The sequence below is a fragment of the Marmota marmota genome, unplaced genomic scaffold (genome assembly GCF_001458135.2).
Source record: "Marmota marmota marmota unplaced genomic scaffold, marMar, whole genome shotgun sequence".
Taxonomy (NCBI): domain Eukaryota; kingdom Metazoa; phylum Chordata; class Mammalia; order Rodentia; family Sciuridae; genus Marmota; species Marmota marmota.
In genome coordinates, this window is record NW_025999891.1 from 252618 (window position 1) to 271953 (window position 19336).

Genomic DNA, 19336 nt, shown 5'->3' on the forward strand with positions numbered 1-19336 from the left:
GGGGGGGGGAGCCCAGGGTGCAGCCTCCACCCCCATCGCCTGGTCCCAGCCCTGTTCCCTTTCCCCAGGGTCCTGCTTGGGAGGGTCCCTGGATCCTGAGCATTCCTTCGGCACTGTGGCCTTTGGGTGAGCGCCCCTTGCCCATCAGTGCCCAGTGTCTTCAGGGTCCTGTGGGTGAGAGCTCCCGACTGTGGAGGGGCGGCCCAGCAGGCTTCTTGTCCTGGGTGGGGGGTGGCGGCTGCGGGTGAGCGCCCCTCGCCCGCCTGAGCGCGGTGTGCAGGGGCCTCTGGGGTGAGCCCCCCAGGCTCGCTATGGACCGCTGACCTCTGGGGCCCGCGGGTGAGCGCCCCTCGCCCTCGCGTCCCCAGTGTCCTCCGTGTCCTGAGGTTAGTGCAGATGAGCTGTCTTCTGGGTCCTGTGGGTGAGCGCCCCTTTCCCAGCAGTGCCCTAATGGTCTCTTTTCGTTCCTATATATGTTCTTGTCTCTTGCCAGTGCTCAGTCTTCTCTGGGTCTTTTAGGTGTGGTTCTCTCACCCTCCAGGGCCCGTCCTCTCTGATTTTTCATCCCATCTGGTGCCTGGAATGGACTGTGTGAATCGGTGTTTTTTTCTCCTAGGTGTAGGCAACCTCTTTGTTCTGAGTTGTGGGTTCCTGTCAATACCACCTGGTAAACTTGGAGCAATCTGGGCAGTTCGTCTTTGCATTGGCCTGCTTGGTTTTTGGTGAGGCTCTACATATAGGCTCTCAACAAAACCTTTCACCACAATAAAATTGTTAGGAGACCTCACCTCAAAAAGCTCTGAGGATGGGAATCCATTCTGCCTGAGCCACCATTTCCTGGCCATTTTTCTGAGGAGGCTGTTCTTTTGGGCATGATGGAATCATGCCCAGGATTTCAGAAGTCCCTGGGATCAGTTTGTGAAAGGCCAGTTTCCAACTGTTGTCAGGATCTCCTGTTACTTGCCACTGGGTGCACTCTTGGCTCCATGAAAACTCATTCTGATACCTCTGGATCGGGAACAATACCCACCTTGGCAGGATAGTGGGAAACCTGGCAAAAAATAGCTCCCTGCCATCAGGGAGGACTTTGTGACACCTGTGAAACAGCAGCACTGTACCACCCTCACTCAGGTAACTGAGACATGGGGCTGAGGGATCCTCTCCCCAATGTTCCAAGGACTCTGAGGCCTGTGCGTGAGTGCCCCTTTCCCAGCATGGTGCCCGTGGGTGTGCTGCCACAGCCCCCCCACCTTGTCTGGGTCCTGTGGGTGAGTGCCCCACTCCCACCAGTGCCCAGTGTCTTCAGGGTCTTGTGGGGTGATGCTTGTTTTCTGTCTCCCACCAGGACGCAGTCTCCTGTCTGGGTCCTGCAGGTGAGTGCCCCTCACCCGCAGGTTTCCAGTGTGCTCAGGTTTTGTGGGTGAGCACCCCTGGCTCACTATGGACAAGTGTCCTCTATGGCCTGCAGGTAAGCACCCCTGGCCTGGCTGATTTGGGGAAGATTCCAAAGAAGTTTTGAGGCTCGAATTAAGTTTGGAAGAATGAGTACAAGATCACTTTTGGAATGGGAAAGGCAGAGCAAGTTGGTGTAATAGAATGTAAAGCAAAGGAAGATACTTTTTGTGTTTGGGAGAGTTGGAGCTAAAATGTGGCTTCTTCTTCCTTAATACTTAATGCAGTGTGGATGGAGATGGGGTGGGAGGAAGATAGAACACATGGTAAGAAGATAACAGAGAAATGTTGGTTTCTGTCACCTGAAAAGCAGCATGTCAGACCTCAACCCCTTCCTCAGAGTCTGTAGGCTGGTCTCTCTCCTGGCCAGAGGTGTCCCCATTCTTGGAGGAAGATGGTGATCATCTGTCTCTTCCCAGAGACTTCAGTGTGTTTCCTGTGGGTTGGGACAACAGTACTATGTAGACAGAGGTAGACAGACATAATTGCAAGGGCCCTGGGAATTCCTGAGCGATGCTCTTCCCACTCAGCTTACTGCCCAGCCAGTCTCCATGCTGCCTGTTGGATTCAGTGCAGACTGCTCAGCCCGGTGTCCAAGGCTTTCCAACATGGCTCCCGATATTCTCTCCAGTCTTCCCCCCAACTGCTTCCATAGGCTGCTGCTTCCCCTGACCCCAGCCAGGCTGGCCTTTGTGCTGCCACTAACAGCTTTCTCACACGCCTCCCCTGCCCTCTCTACCCTTCCTGGAATGCTTTTTCTACCTTATTCCAATATCCAACTCTGGTTCCACTTCCTCGCAGAAGCCCCGTGCCCTTTCTAGACCCTGCAGCCCCCACATCTGCCTCTCTCCTCTATCTCTTGTAACTCTCATTTGGAACTCGGCCCTCCTTTGCTGACACTAAAGTGACTTCTTCTGCTGTGATGCTCATCTTCCCCACTAGATGATGAGGCTTCTGATGACAAATATCTTTTCCCATCTGACCCTTGGTCTTGCACAGGGGTTTTCCCTAACACTCTCGACAGTCAGGGAAGGCTCCAGAGAAGAGGTGGCACTTGAGCAGGGCCAGCTAGAAGGTGTTCACTGGACAGACAAGGGTGGAAGATGATTTTAGAGAGAATAAATAACACATACAAAAGAAATTACAAGGGAAGATTTAGGGAAGTTACTTAATGTCTTTGAACTACATTTTTTTTCTCTAAAAATGGATCATTATGCCCTCTTCATGGTATAGTGTTTGAAGCAAAATTCAGCATATAGTAGGTGCTTATTAAATGTCAACCCCAGCCACCTCCTAACTACTTTCAGTGATGGAGAGATAGGTTCACTGGATTTATGTCAGCTCCCCCTGAAATGTCTGGCACAGGACTGGGGTTCCTGGGTACCGACCTGCTTCTGCTGATGCAGGGCCCTTTTCCTGAGGCCCAGATATTACAGACGCTGCTTTGAAATAGGTAAGAAGGACTCACTTAAAATATAAAAATGAAGCAGGCATGCATCAGATAGATGTAGAACTAGTACCTTGTCTTCCACACAAGTTGCTACCCTAAACCCTACTGCAGACAATGTCACTCAGATACACCAAGACACAGAAGTACGCAGGGCACACAACTGCACAAAGACATAGGCATATCTTGATACCTCTAGATATATGAGCATGCCAGACATGCGCTCACACTCACTAGGACAGGATCACACACATGCAAGCACACACGGACAGTCATAGTCACTAACACACAGACACAGACATGATCCATGCACTACAGAAAACATAGCACATGTGCCACTTACATATGAAGATGTACACACAGATCCCCACAGTCACATAAATGACAGAGACATAGAGACCTCAGGGGGTCCTCCCAGACATAGTGGGACTCAACACAGGTTCACACAAAAACGCCTGCTGGCTGCTCCCTCCCCCACCCTCCCTTGCTCAGGTCTGTCTGCCTTATTAGAGAGGTAGTGGGCAATGGTGCACAGGGGAGACCATCACTGGCCCCTGCACTCTCAGTCCTGGGGGCTTCTATCCAATTCCATGAATCCAGTCTCTTCCTGGACAGTCCAGATTGTTCTCTCAATAGGGTGCAAAATAGCTTTCTCCTTGATGACACTGTTAGCTTGAAATAAGCTTTTCCCATTTCAATCATCTCCTCCCCTCCTCTAATTCTCTCTGCCAACATCTCACTCACTTCTCTTCAACAATCTATTCAACCATCTTACCTGTTGTGTCTACTCCGTGTCAGGCAGGCACTGGAGCAGAAGGAAAGGGAGGGGCATTCAGAGATGAGCAAGACATCGTCAAGGAGTTCCCCTTCCTGTCTTGATATCAGGCAACTGGTAATGATTCATAAATACCATTTCTCTCAACACCAGTCACAAGCTGGGAAAGCAGCACCTGGAGAAGACTGTGCCTGAAGCCATTCAGCAACCAGGGGATGAGCCAGGATTCCAGTTCTAGGTTCTGAATCCCACCTGTGGTTAGCCACTTCCCTGTGCTATCTGCCACAGGTACTTATTTAACTCCCTCCCTCGGGCACTTGACCTACCTACCTTGCCTTTCTCCTGTGATTATTCTACTCCCCGCCAACAAGTCTCCTGCCTGTCAACTCACCTGTGGGCATGATCAGGCTCTGGCCACCACAGCACAGACCCAGGGTGGCTGGTCTGCTTGCAGCAGAAGGGGAGTTGGCTGCAGAGTCAATGATGGGAGGGGTGACAGGCAGGTCAGAACAGAGGGGGGTCACCCACTAATTAATTAACCAGGAAACTCCATGGGGAACTACAGCAGTTTTCGCAATCCCTGGCCCCATGAGGACCCCCTCAGCCCTCAGCCAGCCTGGCTTCCCCTCACCTACCCTGCTAAAGAGACAGAGTGGGAGAGTAGGAATGAAGGTGTCTGGGATTCTGGAACTGAGATTGACAGTCCTCAGTGTGGTGGCTGGCTGTGCTAACCCACCAGGCTCAGAGAGTAATGCTGTCACTCATCAGCTTCCTTCTTAGGGAAAGACCCAAGAGGGCTGGTTAAAAACCCATGGCCAGGAGACCCAGTCCTCTTCTCCCTGGCTTTCTCCATGTGGAACTTCCACCATCACCCCTAAGGTTGCAACATCACCATGTGACTCCTTGCTCACAAAGGAGCTGCTCCTCCCAATCCCCATGTGAGAAGAACATTGTACCAGAACTGAGACCTGGATGTCCATCTCCCAGTATGGGCCTAGCAGCCCTGCCCTTCCCTGGGCCCCACACCCACCTTGGCCCCAGAAGTCAAGAAAGGGAATGGGTAGCCACAGGTATTGGTAGTCACCCCAGGACAGCAGGATTGAGATTGGGGCAGCTGAGCCTCAGGTAGAGCTGCTCTTTCTGGACTTGTGTAGTACTGCCCTCACTCCATGGCCAGATTGGAAATGCCAGTATCTCAGTCCTGTCCAGCTTGTGCCAAGGCAAGATGATTTCTGCTCCTCATTTCAAAGCCCCCTGACTATCCCGACTTCCTCTCTGACCTAAGCAGAGCATCCTCCTGGATCTAGAGAGTACACTCAATTTCCCAGGCTAGACCAATGTCTCCCAAGCTCATTCTCTCTCTGTCCCATGCCCTTCATTTGTCTGGCTGCCTTATAATGCTTGTGGAGCTGACGGTCCCTTCTTACGGGATAAACCTCTCCAGCTTAACTATTCATTTGGCAACTTTTATCCACTTTCTTTGGTAGGACCAGCCCTGTTGATCTCCCAGGAAAGTCAGAGAAGTCTGTGCGTGAGTGAGACATCCAAGTCCTGATTGCAGATTGACCCTGGGCAAGTCACTTCTCCCCTCTGGGTCTATTTCCTCATTGGCACATCAATAAGGGTGAATGGCATCTGATAATCCCTTCATTACAATGATGTAAAAGTGGGGATGCATCCTTGATAGTAAATATTCAGTTTGGGAAGAGAGAATGTAGGCATCAATAGTTGCAATGCTGGGCAATAACTCTAGCTAATATTGAGAATTTATTTTTCTTTTCATTATTAACCACAGACCTTAAATTTAAAAAAGAAATTAACAAGATGACATTCACGTAATGATTACAATATTCCACAAGGTGGACATGCCCACAAGTTATTTAATCATAATTGTAATGTTGAACAAATTACTAAAGAAGGTGTGTCCTCCATAGTTCCCTCTCTTCCCTCTCTCATCATTCCCTACAGCTCAGGGGTTCCAGAGCTCCAGAGTGGCCCAGCTGCTGAAGAGAGGGAGCCAGGGTCCCTGAATGTCTGCATGGGTCAAAAGGTCCCACCTCTTCACCCGCCAACCCTTGAGGCCAGAGAGAGACGCGAACATGGATGTGTCGGGTGCTGAAGTTGGAGTCTGCTCATTAGAGCACTCAGCTAACCATCCCTGGGTGATGCGGAGAAGGATCAGTGCCAGAAGGGGAAACTGAAACAGCAGAGGAGCACAGGCAGACTCCAGCCTTCCAGTGCATCCCTGGACACGGTCTGAAGACAGAACATGCCAGCACTTCCTTCCCTGTCTCCTTCTCTTAAGTTCAAATAAAGAACGTTAATGATGTGGGTCTGTTTACAGTGTGTAGGTGTGTGGTCTGGGGCCTGGGAGTGATGGTGAGGGTGACAGACATGTCTGAGGCTGGCCTTGGTACCTCTCTGCCTGCAGTCATCCCCCTGTCCTGGGGATGCACCCCAAGAACCCCTTTTCTTTGAAATTTTCTTAAAACTCCAGATAGAAAATTTAGAGTTAAATAGATGACGATTTCTGTAACTAGTTTGTCAACAATGACTATATCAACACTGTGAAATATTTGTATTATTTAGTATTATTTTTTCTTGATTTTGGGCCTATGGAAAATCTTGTTTTAATTTCCTTTGATTATTAAGTGCATCTCTCTACAACAACATGAGGTGTACCTGTGATCCCCTGTCTTTTCCTGCCTGTTTTCTGGACAGTATAGTCAACTCTAAACCAGGGTCTGATCCTTTCTTGTTTTCTTTAATGTAAACCATTTTAAATAAATTCCACTTTATATCAGCCTAGTTATAATTCCCCAACAAATGAGTAAATAAATGAATATCAAGTGTTGCATGGTTTAAAATGATTTGTGGAGTAATTTCCAAAGATGATATATACCATGGCAAGGTATACATGCCTGTAACCCCAGTGACTTGGGAGCCTGAAGTAGGAAGATTGTAAGTTCAAAGCCAGTCTCAACAACTTTGCCAGGCCTGTCTCAAAAAATGAGCTGGATGCAGTGGTGCACGCCTGTAATCCCAGCAGCTTGGGCAGGTGAGGCAGTAGGATCACATGGATGGACATGGACATGTAGCTGGGAACTTGCTCACTGTCCTGGTCATTGGTGCCAACACGGTCTCTACACCTGGATATACTACTTTCTCTCGAACCAGTTCCATGTAGACATCCTTTACATCCTTTACCACCATGCACAAGGCCTTGCTGGACATCTAGATGCAGAGCAGACCCACTACAACGCAGGACACCCAGCTCAGGCTACTTCTTCCAGATCTTCAGGCACATGGACATCTTTCTCCTGTTCACAGTAGCCTGCAAACTCTATGTGGCCATCTGCTCATGAGGGAGTAATTATGTTAACACTTTTCTTATTTTTATTTTCTTAGATATAACAAATATACAGTAAAGTGCATAGATCAATAAGTTTAGTTTAATAATTTTTGTCAAATATACACACTTGTATTATCATCCAAGTCAAGGTATAGGGCATATATATCTATTATCCTAGAAAGTTCCTCATAATATTTTCTAGTCATCTCCCACCCTGAGACAACCATTGATGTGATGTCTGTTATCACCAACCTGTTCATAAACTCCATCTGAATGAAATAAGAGTGTACTCTTTGGGGGTTGGCTTTTTAACTGTCTCCCTATCTGCATTGTCTCAACTGTCCTGAATTGTCTTTTCCCAAGAGAAGCACCTATGATCCTCACTTTGCTCTCATCTCCCTGGTCTATGGCCCAGCAGTCACTGTGCAGTTCACAGTGGTAATGCCAATGATAAATGCTTTCACCAAAAGCCCCAGGAAAAAAAGTATGAAATCTGAAGGATTTTTTTTGGGGGGAGGGGTGCTGGGGATTTAACCCAGGGGTGCTTAACCACTGAGCTATATTGCTAGCCCCTTTTTATTTTTTATTTTGAGACAGGCTTTCACTAAGTTGCTGAGGGCCTTGCTAATTTGCTGAGGGTGACTTTGAACTCGCAATCCTCCTGCCTCAGCCACCTGAGCCACTCATATTATAGATGTGCACCGCTGTGCCTGGCATGAAGGATTCTCTTGAGATAAATTTCAGAGCCCGAAGTTCCTTATGGTCTCAGTGAGGCAGAGGGAGAATAAACTAATTAAATGAATAGCAATGATAATACTAACAGCTACATTTTATTGAATGTCTATTAGGCATTACATTTGTTTCTCATAAATATATCATCATTTAAAATTCCTAACAGTTCCATGAAGTACAACATTATTATATTCATTTATAGATGGTAAAACTGAGGCTGAGTTGTGAGTTCCCAAAAGTTTTACAACTTGTAGATGCAAGAGCCAGGATTTGCACCAGGTCTATAGGTGTGGCCCTGAGAGGCCATTATTTTCTAAAGACTCTCTTCTAGGAGCAGTGAGGTTGGTATTCACATTTCCTCAACAACTGAGTTGTGAAAGAACCAGATGAAATGCCTGGAGGAGAATCTCTTTCCTGAGGATTATGCTAGTTTAAAAAGAACCAGTGAGCTTTTGAAAGAGCCAGAGATTTGACCAAAGACAAACAGAATGGAATACAAATTATTAAAATTGGCTGGGATCCCTCTGTGTGGCAGGTTCTATGCTGGGTGCTGTGATGTCAACTCAGTCTGACATGTTCCTACCTGAAGAGTGTGGTATTTTCTAGGGAGAGAAAGGATCAAATTAGAGAATGACACGTACTTAGAGCTGCGGTTCTTAGACTGTGGTTCCCAGAACAGCAGCAGCAGTGTCACCTGGGAACTTACTAGAAATGCAAATTCTTAGGCCTGTTCCAGACCCAGTGAATCAGAAGAGGCATCTGAGAAAATGCTGCTTAACTTTTACAGGTGATTAGGTGCCCACCAGGTGAGATAAGTGAGGGAGCTGAGGAGAAAACATCATAACTGACTAGTAGTTGTGGGGAGGTGGAGAGGAGGAGACAGCCAGGAACTGAAGCAAGGTGGGAGGACAGGAAACCGGGGTGAGTTTGGGGGATGGCTTAAGACTATCCCAAGCCACTCTTGGTGGCCCACCCGGTGGCTGTTTCCTTCCTTACCTCTCTTATTCTCTCACTAATAAAACCATAGTTTATTAGACTACAGGTGGAAATCCTTTGATCTCAGAGAGGGTCCCCTTACCCACCACAGGGGCTGATTTGTCCACACCAGTCTCAGGGTAACCTCATTCCTTGACATGTGATTTGTCTCATTCTTCTTGGCATAGGACCTGGTCCTGGCTAATGAGATGACAAAGAACATTTGCTGGGAAGGCCTCCATTCCCAATCAAAGCATGAGACTGAATGTCTCTAGAGGGATGAGCTGGAGAAGGGATGGTCCACAATATTCAACTGAACTGGTTGTTCCCTTTGACCTGGGATCTCCCTCTGCACATTATGAAGCACAGAGCTCAGAATGGTGACAGATTACTTCATTCACAGACTTAAGAATATCTGCCAAGAGTGTTGTAGAGTTTGTATGTGTGTGAACAGGCATGCAAAAACAGGAGGCAATGAGAAATAGTTGGACATGTGTAAATCCTCATAATGGAGTTAAGATAGAGTGCTGCATATTCTTGGGGTTGTTAATAGTACTTCCTGTTTTCCTTTACTATTGTCTGAGGAACATTTTCATAGAAACTAACAATTTTTAAATCTTTCTTTTTGCTGTTTCCAAGCTCTTATGGCATGAGGGGACTGTAATATGATAAATTATAATCTGATTTTTCTGAAATATTTTCTGACTGTGAGAGATTTCTCATTTTGAAATCCCAACTAAATATTCCCTATTTCCCTAATTTTCTTACTTCAAAGGAAGGAATAGGTCCCTACAACAATTACCATAATATTTTGGGCTTAGCTAAGTTGGAACCACAAAAATCAAAAAGAAGATGAGAATATCAACCTCTTGGCCATCCTACACCCATTCCCCATTTCTAATCATTCTGTTATTTGCTTTGTGGAAACTACTTCCTTTACCTGGTGCACACCATCTGGGTTCAGGACAATAAGACCATGTGCCTAGGGGGCTGGGGCTGGGGCTCAGTGGTAGCGTACTTGCCTGGCATGTGTGAGGCACCGGGTTGGGATTCTCAGCACCACATACAAATAAATAAAGGTCTATCAACAACTTAAAAAAACAACCATGTGCCTAGCTTTTGTGCAATATTAAATTAAAAGGATTGTTGAAGGATCTTTCCATCAGATCTTTTCCGTACACATTTAGTGCTTGGGGTTTTGACTCTTGAATGGAAATACACAGGACTAACAAAAGACTAGAGACCATTTATTCCAGGGGTGCTGCTCAAGATAGACACTCAAGGACTTCCTGTTCTCCAGAACCTCTGATATTTCCCAAGTTCTCTCCATTCAAAGCTGGCTCTTCAGACTTCTATTTGGTGCTGTGATCTCCTCCATTTTTACAATACTTGTCTGCGTGTGTAAAGCAAGCTAGTTGATTTTTGTTGCTGATAATTAAAGAAACTCTGGTAGAGACACTTGCATTTCTCAGCCTTTCCTGCACTTACATTGGGGTCATAAGCTCAAGTGGTCCATGGTCTGACTGCAGTGACCTTGGGGGTGTTGGGATCTAGTTCAAGGTGGTAGAGCTTTTGTCAATTTTCTGTCATTATGGTCATTAAATAGGTGGAACACAGCACTCTTTCCATATGAAAATATGGTATGATTGAGAAATTAACTTTGTTGGGTTCATCTCTTGAGATTTTGAAGTTACTTGTTACCTCAGCATAGCCAACCTCATCCTGACTAAAACAGTACTAATTGAAACACTAATTGACAGAGATAAAGTGTGACAAATTCAGTGTTGTGGCTTCTTACACACATGCAAACATGAGGTCATTTGTCTTTGTCTCAATGCTATAGACCAACACAGAATGATGAAGAATATAAGGCTCAAACACAGGCTAATGTACATGTTGTGTTTTGGATCTAGAATATCCCCAAAGGCTCTTGTGTTCAACGCTTGGTTCACCTATGAAACACTTATTCAGAGGTGGGGCTTTGGAGATGGGATTGGGTCATGGGGGCTCTGACTTCACCAGTGGATTAATCCATTGATAACTGAATGTACTGCTGAGAGGTAGGCCTTAGCTGGAGGAAATAGGTCACTGGGGGGATGCCCTTGGAGACTATATCTTGTTCATGTCCCACCTCCTGCTTCCTGACTGCCATGAGATGAGCAGTTTTCCTCTGTCACATCCTTCCACCATCGTGTTTTAACTCACCTAAGGCTCAAAACAATGGAGTCAACTGAACATGAACTGAAACTTATGAAACTGTGAGCCAAAATAAATCTATAAGTCTTTCTTCCTTAAAGTTTTTCATGTATTTTTGTCACAGCAACAAAAATCTGACCAACACAACACATATATGTATGTATGTGTGTGTGTGTATGTGTGTGTGTGTGTGTATATATATATATATATATATATATATATATATATATATATATATATTTAAAAGGTGACACTTCAAATTATTATTGGGAACAATTTTGGGACACAAGCTATAGAGCTAAAAATATAAAGATATATATAAAATATATCATGTACTAAAATGAATTTGGATAAAAAATTATAAAATATGAAATATATAAAATAAAATCATAAAAGAAATAATAGAAAATAAAACTTTTATAAACTTTAAACAAGGAAAATAACTTCAAGCATGACAGCAAAGACACAAGTCATGAAGTAAGTATTTATATATCTGACTATATAACTATCAAAACACCATTAACATTAAAGAGCTAAAACTGTAATAGGAAAAATATTTGTAGCATTTATGACAAAATGTTAATATTTGCATTAATATAAGAGGGGAATCTCAGCTTTATTTGCAAAGAAGTGCAAACTAAAACAACAAGGGAAATAATGATTCATGTATCACATCATAAAGATTTTTTGAATGGTAATATCTAGGGTTGGTTAGGATTAGGGAAGTGGCCTTCTTACACTAAATAGGTAGGAAAGTCAAATGAAACAATCTGCCTAGTTGAAGTTTGTCAAATTTATAAAACTGTTGAAAATTCCAGGAAAATTTGCAAAGTCCTGTCAAAGTGAGTCTCTTGGTAGTGAAAAACTGGAAACCACCCAAAGAATTAAGTTAGGGGATTTGATCAGAGAAATCAGGACATGATTATAAAATGACAGCCATTGCAAACTATGAAGCAGATGGATTTATTAATATGGAATCCAAAAAAAACTGCTTGTGCTAGAAAGAAGAGCAGGAGAACAGGAGAGTGGGGTATGCTGAAGAGAGCAAGAATGAAAATACCAATAACCAGGCAAAAAAGGAAGGAATGGCTGGCCCAGGCCCAGGCCTTCTCTTTATCAACACCTTTTCCCTCCCCTCATGACATGGCTAATGAGTCTTGCTAATGACACTACTGAAACCACGCATTGTTAATTGGCTCCTCCACTCTCCAAGGTCCCAGTTCCTTTCAGACTAAGTGCCAAAAGGAAAGTAACTCTTTCTTGGTGGCCCTTCCCCCTGGTCTTATTAGCAGAAGACAATCTGCAAATCCCTGGGCTTCCCTCAGCCCCTAGGCTGCTTTATCCTAAACCCTCATTTGGGAGCTAATTAGAGAATTCTGTTCATGGAACTCACAAGGACTTCAGTCCCCAATCCTGGCCCTGGCTGTCTCAATGGAAATAGTTGCTGGAGGAGAGCCTCCTAAGGCCCTGCAGAGCTGGGGAAGTTCACAAAGTTTATCAATTAGTTTTCTCTTGTCTGATATGTCAAAATATACTGAAGAGTTCGGGGACTCAAGAGATGAATCCCAGTGTGTGGGGAAGACACCGTGGTTTCTACTAGTTCTTTCTTGGAAGGACAGTCAAGTGTGGTACAAGGGCCAGAGGATTGAAATGACTATTATTTGGTGGAGTTGGGTGCATAAATTCATGCTCTGCCGAGAGAGAGAGAGAGAGAGAGAGAGAGAGAGAGAGAGAGAGAGAGAGAACACAAACTCTAGGANAGAGAGAGAGAGAGAGAGAGAGAGAACAAACTCTAGGAATATGGTAACTCCTTCAACTAAAAATCTAATGGAGTATATATACCACATTTTCTTTAACCATTCATCTATTGAGGGACACCTAGGTTGGTTCCATAGTTTAGCTATTGTGAATTGAGCTGCTATAAACATTGATGTGGCTGCATCACTATAGTATGCTGATTCTAAGTCCTTTGGGTATAAATCAAGGAGAGGGAATAGCTGGGTCAAATTGTGGTTCCATTCCCAATTTTCTGAGGAATCTCTATACTGCTTTCCATAGTGGTTGCACCAATTTGCAGTCCCACCACAATGTATGAGCGTACCTTTTTCACCACATCCTCACAAACATTTATTGTTGCCTGTGTTCTTGATAATTGCCATTCTGAGAGGAGTGAGATAGAATCTTAGAGTAGTTTTGATTTGCATTTCTCTAATTGCTAGAGATGTTGAATACTTTTTCAAATATTTGTTGATCAATTGTATTTCTTCCTCTGTGAAGTGTTTGTTCAGTTCCTTATCCCATTTATTGATTGGGTTTGGTTTTTTTTTTGTTTTTTTTTTTGGTGTTTTTTGAGTTCTTTATATTTCCTAGAGATTAATGCTTTATTGGAGTACATGTGGTAAAGATTTTCTTCCAATCTGTAGGCTTTCTCCTCACATTATTAAATGTTTCTTTTGCTGAGAAGAAGATTTTTAATTTGAATCCATCCCATTTATTGATTCTTGATTTTACTTCTTGTCTTTAAGAGTCTTGTTAAGGAAGTCAGATCCTAGGCTGACATGGTTAAAGTTTGGGCCTGATTTTTCTTCTATTAGTTTCTGTTCTAGTGACTAAGTCTTGATCCCCTTTGAACTGATTTTTGTGCATGGTGAGAGATAGAAGTTTAATTTTATTTTGCTACATATGGATTTCCAGTTTTGCCAGCACAATTTGTTGAATAGACTATCTTTTCTCCAGTGAATGTTTTTGGCACCTTGGTCTAGTATGAGATAACCGTATTTATGTGGATTTGTCTATGTGCCTTCTATTCTGTACCATTGGTTTAGAAGTCTACTTTGATGCCAATACCATGCCATTTTTGTTACTATAGCTCTGTAGTATAGTTTAAGGTCTGGTATTGTGATGCCTCTTGCTAAGAATTGCTTTAGCTATTCTGGGTGTCTTATTTTTCCAAATAAATTTCATGATTGCCTTTTCTACTTCTATGAAGAATGTCATTGGGATTTTAAATAGGAATTGCATTAAATCTGTATAATGCTTTCAGTAGTATTGTCATTTTTACAATATTAATTCTGCCTATCCAGGAACATGGGAGATCTTTCCATCTTCTGAGGTTTTTCAATTTCTTTCTTTAGTGTTCTGTAGTTTTTATTGTAGAGGTCTTTCACCTCTTTTGTTAGATCGGTTCCCAGGTATTTTATTTGTTTATTTGTTTGTTTGTTTGTTTTTGAGGTTATTGTGAATGGAGTATATTTCCTAATTTCTCTTTCAATGGATCCATCGCTAATATATAGGAATGAATTTGCTTTATGGGTATTGATTTTATATCCTGCTACTTTGCTGAATTCATTTATTAGTTCTATAAGCTTTCTGGTGTAATTTTTTGATCTTCTAGATATAGAATCATGTCATCAGCAAAGAGTGATAGTTTGAGTTCTTCTTTACCTAATTTGTATTCCTTTAGTTTTTTTCTTTTGTCTAATTCCTCTGGCTAGAGTCTCAAGGATGATGTTGAATAGAAGTGGTGAAAGAGGACATTCTTGTCTTGTTCCAGTTTTTAGTGGGAATGCTTTCATTTTTTTCCATTTAGAATGATGCTGGCCTTGAGTTTACCATATATAGCTTTTATAATGTTGAAGTATGTTCCTACTATCCTTAGTTTTTCTAGTGTTTCAAACATGAAGAGATGCTGTATTTTGTCAAATGCTTTTTCTGCATCTATTGAGATGATCGTATGATTCTTGTTTTTAAGTCTATTAATATGATGAATTACATTCATTGATTTCCATATGTTGAAACAACCATGCATCCCTGGGATGAATCCCACTTGACCATAGTGTACTGTATTTTTAATATGTTTTTGTATGTGATTTGCCAGAATTTTATCAAGAATTTTTGCATCTATGTTCATCAGGATATTGGTCTGAAGTTTTCTTTCCTTTGTGTGACTTTGTCTGGTTTTGGTATCAGGGTGATATTAGCCTCGTAGAATGAATTTGGAAGGATTCCCTCCTTTTCTATTTCATGGAATACTTTGAGGAATATTAGTGTTAATTCTTCTTTGAAAGTCTTGTAGAACTGGGCTGAGAATCTATCTGGTCCTGGGCTTTTCTTGGTTGGGTAGGTCATATGTCTCTAGAAAATTGTCAATGTCTTTGATATTTTCAATTTTATTAGAGTATAAATTTTCAAAATAGTTTCTAATTATCTTATGTATGTCATATGTGTCCATTATGATATTTTCTTCTTCATCTTGTATTTTAGTAATTTGAGTTTTCTTTCTTTTTCTCTTCATTAGCATGCCCAGGGATTTATCTATTTTATTTATTTTTTCAAAGAACCAACTTTTTCTTTTGTCAATTCTTTCAATTGTTTCTTTTGTTTTGATTTCATTGATTTCAGCTCTGATTTTAATTATTTCCTGTCTTCTACTGCTTTTGGTGTTGATTTTTTTTCTTTTTCTCGGGCTTTGAGATATAGTGTCAGATCATTTATTTGTTGACTTTTTATTCTTTCAATGAATTCACTCAATGCAATAAACTTTCCTCTTAGTAATGCCTTCATAGTGTCCCATAGATTTTGATATGTTATATCAGGGTTCTCATTTACCTCTAAGAATTTTTTATTTCATCCTTGATTTCTTCTACTATCTATTCATCATTCAATTGTGTGTTATTTAGTCTCCATTTGTTACAGTAGCTCCTATTTTTTATTTTATTGTTGATTTCTAATTTCATTCCATTGTGGTCTGATAGAATACAGGGTATTAGTATTATCTCTGGGGTTTTTTTTTTTGTATTTACTAAGAATTGCTTTGTCTATTTTTGGGAAGGATCCATGTGCTGCTGAGAAGAAAGTATATTCACTTATTGATATTCTATATATGTCTGCTAAATCTAAATTATTGATTGTATTATTTAGTTCTATAGTTTTCTTATTTAGTTTTTGTTTGGAAGATCTGTCCAGTAGTGAGAGGTGTGTTAAAGTCACCCAGTATTACTGTATTGTGGTATATTTGACTTTTGAAATTGAGAAGGGTTTGTTTGATGTACATAGATGCTCCATTGTTTGGGGCATAAATATTTATAATTGTTATGTCCTGTCTATATATATTTTCCTTGAGAAGTATGAAATGTCCTTCTTTGTCTCTTCTGATTAACTCTGGTTTGAAGTCTACTTTATCTGAAATGAGAATGGAAACCCTTGCTTGTTTACGCAATCCATATGAGTAATAAGTTTTTTCCCATCCTTTCACCTTCAGCTGTGATGTCTTTGCCCATGAGGTGAGTCTCTTGAAGACAATATATTGTTGGGTCTTGCTTTTTAATCCAATCTGCCAGTCTATGTCTTTTGATTGATGAGTTTAGGCCGTTAACATTCAAGGTTATTATTATTGAGGTATGATTTGTATTCCCTGTCATTTTGATTTATTTTTGTTTTTTATTTATCTTAGTTTTTCATTTGGTTGAATGTCCCTTTAGTGTAGATTCTCCCTTTGCTGGTTTTCACTTTTTTTTCCCCACTTCATCCTCATGGGATATTTGTTGAGAATGCTCTGTACTATAGGATTTCTAGTTGTGGATACTTTTTACTTTTTTTACCAAGGAATGTTTTAATTTTATCTTCAAATCTGAAACTTAATTTTGCTGGATATAAAATTCTTGGTTGGCATCCATTTTCTTTCAGAGCTTGAAATATATTATGCCAGTACCTCCTAGCTTTGAGGGTCTGGGTTTAGAAATCAGTTGAGATTCGAATTGGTTTCCCCCATATGTAATTTGATTTTTTTCTCTCACAGCACCCGCATGAGCCAGAAAGTCCAGAGGATACTGGTGGCTACATCAGGGCTTGTGCCTTCACCAATACACTGACCCATACTGTGGCCTTAACTACTCTCAACTTTTGTGGACCCGAAGAAGTGAATCACTTCTACTGTGACCTCCCCCAGCTCTTCCAGCTCTCGTGTTCCAGCACCCAGCTCAACGAGCTGCTGCTCTTCGCTGTGAGTTTCATAATGGCAGGAACCCCTGTGGTTCTCACCATCAGCTCCTACATCCATGTGGCAGCTGCAGTCCTGCGAATCCGCTCAGCTGAGGGAAGGAAGAAGGCCTTCTCCACATGCAGCTCCCACCTCACCGTGGTTTGCCTTTTTTATGGGACAGGCATCTTCAACTACATGCGTCTGGGTTCAGAGGAGGCTTCAGATAAGGATAAAGGGGTTGGGATTTTCAACACTGTCATCAACCCCAAGCTGAACCCACTCATCTACGGCCTCGGAAACCTAATGTTCAGGGTGCTCTGAGGCGAGTATTTGTGGTCATTGACATGAGAAGTGACAGGATTCCTCCTTTCCTGCCTTTTCTTGACAGCAAACTTTCCCATAAAGGCAACAATCAATAAAAAAAAATGGTTCATAACCATTTTTCCTATCTCCTAATGCCTGAAGTTAGTGTTATGTGTTTGCCCTACAAGAAGACCATGCATAATTCATTTGCTTACCCATTCAATAAGTACTTGTTGAAGTACTTCTGTAATCCAGAGAGTCTTTGAAGAAATTGGTGAGCAGAATAGACAAAAGTCCCTGCATGAACTCACATTCTATAAAAGTCAGCAAGATAAATGAGCAACACATACAGTGTATCACAGAGTAATAACTGCTATAAAGAAAAGCAGGTGTGAGGGCTGTGAAGTTAGTTACTGCCAGGCAAGGCCCCTGGGCACATGGCTACCTTGTTTTTACCTGGCCACTTTCTGGTTAGAGTTAAAGCCCTAGAAGCCCTCTATGTCTGGGGAGCAGTGTCCCAAGGGAACATCCATTTGGTTCCTCACAGGTTAAGTACCTAAAAATGTCACTTTAAAGTTTCCTTCTGGTGGGGATATGAGATTCCCTCCAGACCAGAGTGTGGAAATTTTCTTTAAAAACCACAGTCCCAGTGCCAGGGATGATCTCATCCAACTCTTTGCCTTTCATCTCCAAGAAAATTGGTTTCCTTTCTTCACTATCACATAAGAATCTCATGGATGTTTAGGGAACAGGAAGGGTATAAATAGGAAAAAACTCCACAAAATAAAAATTACATTAATATACATAGGGTACATCTTTTGGGAGCAGGAAGCAGGGAATTACTCAGGGGTACTCAACTCCTGAGCCACATCCCCAGACTTATTTTGCATTTTATTTATTTAGCAGCAATCTTACTCAGTTGCTTATTATCTTGCCATTGCCGAGGCTGGCTTTGAACTCGAAATCCTCCTGTCTCAGCCTCCCAAGCTGCTGGGATGACAGGCATATGCCACCCATGCTTGGCTCACATAGTACATCTTAAGATCAAAAAAGGAATGTTCCATGCCCACCCACTGCCATGTCTTTTTCTCTTTATTGATAGGCCACCTTCTTCATACATATGATAAAGACTTTGAAAAAGTAAGTATTTAAACTCCAGCCAGGTCCTTAGAATTTCCAAAGTGGAACACCCAAGACAACTTTCCCTTCTTATCTCTCTCCAAACTTTTTAATTGGAAATACATATCAATAAATGTCTGGGGAAGTGATAGTGATGTCTATTGCTGTGTAGCTGTGTATCTTCCTTTCTTCCACCTATCCTCTGCCCTTCACCCACCCACCCCCATCGTTCATCTTTTTCTCTCTTTCATGGACTAAACAGAATATTTAATATAAGATGTACAAATAAAACTTGCCTTTAAATATATTTTGTTACTGTACTTGAATTACAATTCCCTTCCATCTCCTAAATATGTTTAACAAGTAGACACCACATCTTCCTCGTCCCCTTACCTATCCGTCTTTTTTTCAATATCCCATTTCTAATCATTCAACTTTTGGTGATGCTTCTAACTTTTTTATTAATACCCCAGCACAGCTCCAACCCAAAGCATTTCCTCATCCTGATGCTTAGCCAAACTCTAGCACATTGTTCCTGATTCCTGTCTTCTCTCCAGCCTCCCTGGGAGAGTCATTTATCCCTCTTGATGATTCTTCTGGCTCTCTGCTGTATCATCCCTGTGCCTGTCCCCTGGCTGCACCTGGGTCTTGGCCTCATTGTGATTTCTTCTCAGAGATGATGGATGGGGAGGATGCAAAAAAAAAAAAAAAAAAAAACCTGAAAGTGAGAGGTAGAATGGTTTGGAATGGAGCAGTGGAGATTACGTAAGAGGCCATAAGGAAGAGATTGGTGGATGGGATGGTGAGCAAAAGAGGTAAGAAGGAGGGACAGAGATTATGGGAAAGACATGAGGAGATGAGAAGAGATGGGGGGATTTGGGGAATCAGACAAGATGCCTCGGGAATTGTCGCGACCCCTCGCTGGCAAGGGAAACACGACACAGGATTCTTCTTTCAACAGTTTATTCAGGCCTTGAGTCATGTATCATCTTCTAGCGCCCGCGC

The 19336-nt window shown here is 42.4% G+C and overlaps 1 pseudogene; it reads left to right on the forward strand.

Annotated features, from left to right (window-relative positions):
• LOC125613168 overlaps nucleotides 1–17328 on the forward strand; it is an 84952-nt pseudogene extending 67624 nt beyond the window's left edge.
• Nucleotides 17329–19336: the final 2008 nt, after the last annotated feature.